This window comes from Penaeus monodon, chromosome 10, assembly GCF_015228065.2.
Source record: "Penaeus monodon isolate SGIC_2016 chromosome 10, NSTDA_Pmon_1, whole genome shotgun sequence".
NCBI classification, from domain to species: domain Eukaryota; kingdom Metazoa; phylum Arthropoda; class Malacostraca; order Decapoda; family Penaeidae; genus Penaeus; species Penaeus monodon.
In genome coordinates this window covers 5,626,504-5,634,273 of record NC_051395.1, presented here as the reverse complement: position 1 = coordinate 5,634,273, position 7,770 = coordinate 5,626,504, and positions in this window count along the sequence as shown.

Sequence of the window (7,770 nt, the reverse complement as noted above, 5' to 3'; positions counted from 1 at the left end):
TGTATATATATATATATATATATATATATATATATATATATATATATATATATATGTATATACATATATATATATATATATATATATATATATATATATATATATATATATATATATATATATATATATATATATATATAGACACACACACACACAGATACACTCATTTATATATAGTGTTCAGCAGAGTGGCCAAAATGCCAACTTCTCTGACATTGACGGGTGAGGGGTCGATATGGTCGGGCAAGACAGGACTCTCCACGAATTTAAACTTCAAGGGGAAGTCGTGTCTACAGAAGGTAATTTTGACATTATTGGTGTAAGACTTTCTGCGGCCTCTAGGGGAATAGTGTAGCGCTCTACTGCTACTGCAGCATAGTCAGAGTCTTATCACATACAGGGCAATCTGCTGGGGAGATGGAAACAGTTCCGGTACAAGTAGTGTGGCTGGGCAGGATTGGGTTTGATAGTGAGGTCAGTTAGGGTATATAATGCACGAGCTTGTGACTCAGATGTAAGACATTTTCACACCGAGGTTGCACGTGGCACGGTGATTTCAAACCAAGGCTGAACGCGGCGCTAAGTTATAGCACATCAATATACAATTGCCTGCACTCATAGCTGGTACACCCGGTACATTTTTTTGGTTTGTATCAAATGCCTCTACCTTGATAAAATATGATACACTCCAGCCAACCAATCAGAGCTCAGTACTCCTTGACATATTACATGTACACCTCAGATGGGGATTCATATCTTCATTGATCATGAATCGCATCGTGTGTCTCCTGATAAAGATTTCCTTCATAAAAGTGCATAAAGTGTTTCTGTGCCTTTTTAGCAGTGCATCAAATACATGTTCACTTTACATGGAGAAAAATTAGAAGTCAATCGTGGTGGTCACTGAAACGACATGTCAATAATTTGCAATGTGTCCGAGTCATATGACGTGGTATTGATTTCGGTGGAATAAATATCTTAAAGATAATTCTGTACCTCTATGGAAAGGCTGTGTATCTCGATTTCAGATATAAAGCAGGCAGTAAGATGAGTAAATGATTATTAGAATTATCCATTTGTCTGAGATTCGTACTCTATGTGAACACGGAGCTCACTCACAGTGTATACGAAAGATACAAAATGTCATGCAACTTCTACTTTTCATATGAATAACAATGTAGTTAGGAAAAAAAAGACTGACTGAGTTGTGTGTATAAACAATTTAAGTCGTTGAGTAGGCAGGTACTTTTTCCAATATATTTAATGTTTCCACAATGTTTTGCTTGTAATTAAAAATCAGATCAACATATGAAGTAGTTAATGGCTTTCAATTGACTTTTTCATGTGGAATTAAGAAAATAAAGTATGACTACAAACTTCGATGATATCGTGTTTTGTTGCAACCACGAGGTAACGTCAAACAATATAGCAGTGTTAGGGACTTTAGGATGCTACGAAAAAAGCCTATATATTGTTAAGAATTTTTTCTTGGTCCTCCGCCACTGGTGATGGCCGGGGAAACGCACGGTCTGGTTCCTATTTTCTTCGTAGCTGTAGCGTTTATGGCCTGTTGGGCAGCGAGGCACCAGGAAATTGGCAAGCCCAGAAGGAAAGCCTGGAGGAAGCCCAAAAGAGTGAGTAAAACGATTGATTTCATTATCATCACACTCGCAAGACCTCAAGCCCTGGTGGTCCCAGATTCTGATTATGCGCCTGAACCTTCGTGGTTGCGAGAGCTCAACGATCTTCGAGGCTGTATCCATGAGTTTGTCAAGGTTGGCTTGCCAAGCCTCTCTCTCCATCGTAGTATGGTGGCCTGACGAAACTGCAGACTGCGTAGAATGTGTATCTCTTGCATAACTGAGCTGACATTTTAAAAATAAGGAGCCAAGAAGGGCAAACAGAGGGAATTTGTGTGATAAAAAGGGCCGCATTTAAGATACAGTAAAACAATATACTACATTGCAGGGGAAGTGATATTTGAGTTATTTCATATATATATATATATATATATATATATATATATATATATATATATATATATATATATATATATATATATATATATATTTTTTTTTTTTTTTTTTTTTTTTTTTTTTTTTTTTTTTGGCAACTGCCAAGAGATAGACGAATATGCTCAGGGAGACAGTTGCAACAGTCGGCAAGAACTGTCATGAGCTGCAATTGTTTCTGACAAAGAGAGGGGAGATCTACAGGTGGTAAGCATTGTGCATGAAATGCAGTAAAGAAGAGCTGTCGGATCCTTGAATGTCAAGTTTCCCAAGAAATAAAAGAAAAAAAAACAATGCAAGGGTCAACAGTACGCTATGCAACTAGTGCATAAAACATAAAACTGACCTATAAGTATGTATCCTTTATTTTCATAATTGAAACTGTCTCTCACACCACCAATAGCAAAACGAAAATGAAACAGACAATGCAATCGTCATATTCGGTCACGATGGCATTACATCATACATGCATGCTGACAACAACATAATACACACTGAAATCTAACACAAGGTAAGAATATGTTGGGTTGGACTTCGCTAAAACACCGCTTCTTTGGCTGTTAACTTAATCTTGATTTTATATATCTCATGACATCTAACCACGTCTTACAGTTAAATATTGGATGCTTGCAGGGTCGCAGGCGAGAGGGCAGTTTCCGCAAAACTGTTTGACCCTCCCATAAGGTCTAACTTGCCCTCCCCCCCCCTTCCCAAGAGCTCACCCCAACTACTTTCAGAATTGATTAAATTTGGTGACAGATAGATAGCGCAGAATATATTTCTACAGCAATGTTTGACATACAAATTTCCAGATCACACCCTAACAATTAGCCTAATTAGACCATTTTTTGTCCCAGTCGATTCATGCTCTCTCTCTCTCTCTCTCTCTCTCTCTCTCTCTCTCTCTCTCTCTCTCTCTCTCTCTCTCTCTCTCTCTCTCTCTCTCTCTCTCTCTCTCTCTCTCTCTCTCTCTCTCTCTCTCTCTCTCTCTCTCTCTCTCTCTTGCGTGTGTGTGTGTGTGTATGTGTGTAGGTCTTATTTACATTCCTATTTTTTCTCTTTTATAATCCATGGTAAACTTGCGCTTGTTATACAGTAATGTGCCGAAATTAAGTTAATAAGGAAATAATGATTGAGTTATCCCTACATGACGTTCTCTTTACTACCGTGTGTGACCCATTTTCTATAAGCCAGCTTTAAATAAGGCCATTATAATGAGCAAATGAGACAGATTTAAGGAAAATATCTTTAGCTGTTTGTATAATCAATGGATGTCATGCATTACTGTGTAACCCAAAAATAACACATATGTGTAAGGATGGTTAAATGTGCATTTGTACATATAGTACCGCTAAATGATATTTAAATCGTATAACGTTTTAAAATACAATTCATTACAGAAACAGATATGAACAGATATATCATTATTTCCTATAATTATTTACGGTACAACTTAGGCCAAGTCATATTACGAAGTAGAATGATCATATAGCTGAGAATACAAATAATATAATGTACATTAGCATAGTAATCAGAATATAAAAAACTACATCTTCCATCCCTTCAAAACTCTAAAATAATTGTTTCCTGAGGAACTTTCATAATTGATTATACATAACACTATTTATGTAATCATTATTTTACGTACCTCATATGTGATTTTCCCTCATATAGTGAAAATAATTGTGGACAACCTTATTATCAATAGGCTTTTATCTGCAGCGCCAAACACTTGCAATTATTTCTAGTTTCGTGGGCAGAGAGTCGACGATGCCGGGCGTACGATAACCATTCAGTCAAAGTGTCGGCCTCTGAAACAAAACCAGCCTTCTCACGCACAGAACACTACGGTTTATTTACATGTATAAGAAATATTATGACTATAATCAAATCTTAATGACACACCTGCCTGATGCCACATCCCATGTTACATTTATTGTGGTTTTAACTTAATTGTCTTAAAATAACTGATTTATTGCATTTTCGTAGATTAATTAATTTCGACATTACTACTCTGCTATATCATGCTATATCATTATTGTTGGAAATATTATTCAAATAATGGAAACTATTATGATATCAATGATAATAAATAAATGATAAATGATAATACTGTATAAATAGTGATAACAATAAAGGATAATAATAATAATGACAATAATAAGAGCAATGACAACAAAGACAATGACAGTGATGATAATAATCATAATAATACTAGTTCATTATTATTGTGCTTATATATATTAATTGTGTCGGCGATTTCTACGACATTTTGTTAATAGTATATAGTGATAAAAATTTCTTGGATGTCAGATTTGATGTGTTTGAAAGTGAAAAAAAGTAATCATCCTTGTACTTCTTATTTATATTACTATAGTTATAGGTGTATAAATAGTAATAATAGAATAATCATCATCATTATCATTACTATTGTTCTTATCATAATGGAAATGTTAGTACTGTATTATCTGTGGAGTTCAAAAGAGTATTTGCTGCCTGTCAAAATGTATACGAATTCGAATATATTGTTCTGGCTGCGACTCTGTATTTCGACAGTGCTTATTCGTAACTTCAAAAACACATGTAGTATATTATTTTCGTAAATACGTCTTTTCTTGTTAAAAAATAATCACATATAGTTCGACTTTAAAGACAAATGTAAGTCATGTAAAGAAATTCAAACAATTATTTATCTATGCTGACTATGGTGTCAATCTATTACGTTTTATTGACTCTTGAGAATAAATGTTATACCTTTCTGTATAATTTTAAACTATTTTCACATGTTTTTCATTTTAGAATATGTTTTAAATTCTCTTTAAATGGCCAAACGAAGAGTTACAAAATAAATACAAGACATGTTTGATATCTAAGTTATTCGGCGTTGGGTCCAATTAACTGCAGGAAATTGGAGGTATGGTCTCATGAAATCACTTGAAATTCGACTGTAAAAATCCAATTAATTTCAAGATATCGCTGTTGAGGACGCTGTAGATAAAGTTTTATGATACTAATATATTAGCACAAACATTTAAATTATCTTTAGTGCATACGAACAATTTAAATAGTACACATTCACAACAATTATTTCGTAGTCATATCCATATATAAGGTGTAATAGGGAAATATGAAATAAAACTTAGATCTCACTACCTTATTGCACGGCAAGTAACCACAGTTGCGAGACAACCCTGGGTGGAGGAGGCCTGTGGGACGATGCAGGGGATCATGGCTCCGGCAGCTCGACGAGACCTGTCGCGAGGAATTAGAGATGGGCCGTGGGCCTGCTTGGAGACTCGCCTCGAGGGATCCTCGTGGCTGGAAGCGAAGGGTAGATGCGGCCATGCGCTCCTGTCGGCGTTAGCCCCATGATGATGATGATGATGATGAAGTAACCACAGTGATCACATATCTGCTTTTCGTTGTAGAAGTTTCATTCCACGAAAGAAAACAGGTAAACAAAACTGACCAACTAATCTATACTAATGGAAAATAAAATATGTATAGTACCACATATACAAGATTAACACAAGTCGATCAGTTACTGTACTCTGAAACAATCCGCAAGTAAATTTTGTGCAACTGTAGAAGGGTAGGGACCTCATTTCAGCCTCTTCTTGGGGGGGAAGGGAGGTAGGGAGTTTTGGCGAGCGAAGTAAACATTTAGAAAAGTCATCTTTTATGGTGTTTATGGTGTAAATAAAAAGTTAAAAATTGTGGCACTTGGGGTGGGGGCGCCAAGCCAAAAATAAAGGGAAAAACACAGTTATACCAATACGTTGTTTTCAATTATCTCTCGTAAAAATTACAAATCACTCACTGCTATCACCCATTTAGTTACCGTATGGGTTTGGGAACGGTGTATTGACGTAGTGAAATGATGCAGTGTAATAAAAGTGTAATGAACGGAGAGAGTGGGTAAGTACCTGTGTGTGTGAAAAAAGAAAATGATAGTGTGGGGTGCGAGAGTATAAACTTTTGGTAAGCGTGTCTGCCGAGGATAGACGTGTGGGGGGAGCACTTCCTCAAACGAAACGTAGTTCCGCGATGTGTGAATCCTTTTACTGTCTCTGATCACTGTATTTGCACGAATAAAAATAAAACTAGAACGTCAAACACTAAGAAAAGGTCTATCTTCCAATTCCCTTAACTAAATCAACACAAGTATCTCCCGTTACCAATAAAAATCACTTCTCACGACAACTTATCTGAGCTTTAGAGGAGGCACATCCCGGGGTTTCCTCACAAGCGACTGCCAATCAACAAGACCCAGAGACCATTATCTCGCATGCCTCTTCGTCTTTCCTCGTCGCCTCTTAGTGCGAAAAAGCTTAAGTAAAGCTGGTAATCTATTTAACTCGTTAGTAATTAAAAGCATATTAAAATTAGTATAAGAGTAAAAATAAATGTATATAAAAACATGCATAAAACATTAAAACGATAAATACTGAAATAAAAATACTGTAATAAGAGATTTCTTCTTATTTTCACTTTTTCCTTAATCCATTATAAATCATTTGAAGTTCTTGGGTGAGGATATAAATAGTTTAAAAGAGATAAACTCGCGCACAGAATTGTATAGCGGGACCGTATTCATAGATTTTACAAGCCTGTGGGAGAGTGAGTGTAAGTAGAACTGAGATAAAATTACATAGTAATGGTCACGGTGAAAACCCGGTGATCACAACACAGTTTTGCCCCCTCCTCCCCCCAACTGACGCCCCTGAAATGGGATGAGGTGTGTGGACGAGGATGGGTGGGAGTGAGACACTTTGGCCATGAGGAAAAAAATAACGGGGGTAGTATGCCAAGGTACCGATTTGACTGCAAAAAAATATATTTGCAATGGCAGTATAAAATCAACTACAACACTGAAATCGTATAAAATTATAAGCTTTCGATACACGAAGAAGTGAATGAGGACACACTGGGACTTCTTGAGAAAATATTAATTGATTATCTATAATTTAGCATCAATATTCAAGAATTATACTGCAATGAGAGAACAATACATCAACTGAATTACGCTGATATTACATTCTAGAGGATAACAATATATCGGTAACGAAAGAGAGTGATAGTAAAATATGTCCCGAGGATACGCATAAAATAAATCAACATTGTACATAGGAATATCATATACAAATATTTATGCAAACACAGAATTAACATTGTCTTTCTATTGTGAGGTATTGATATCTGTTATCAAATTTACAAAGCGGTAATGATCACATCTAAGGTAGGCCTTTCTCTATGCGTGGTTTTGTACGTTCGGGCATTTCCCTACCAGTGGCTTTGGTCAGGCGGGTATTTCCTTACTTATAGTTTTCTGTAGAAGGGTGTCGTGTGTTTTGTTGTGGTTTACTTTTTTCACTACCCAAGTACATTCTTTTTTTCACTGATATAATTAAGAGTTTGTATCTCTGCAGTGCGCAACGTTGAGGAAGTGGAGGATAATACCCTTCAGTCATACAACGCGGTACGGTGTTTGCAAAATGTGACATACATTATTGTCATCATTATTAGCCTGTATCATTCCATTGCAGGACGTAGGCCTCTTACAATTTTTGTCATGAATTTCGTTAGCTCATCATGTCAAGGTCTTGCTCTTGGCAGATATTTTCTTCTTTTCCCGTGACTAGGCTGTGCATACCTTGCAATTAGCCGTATGTAAATCTTGAATGAGTGAGTACGCCAGCAGGTGAGCGTGAGAATGAATGAGCGAGAGCGGGAGTGATTGAGATTTGCGAAGGCTAGC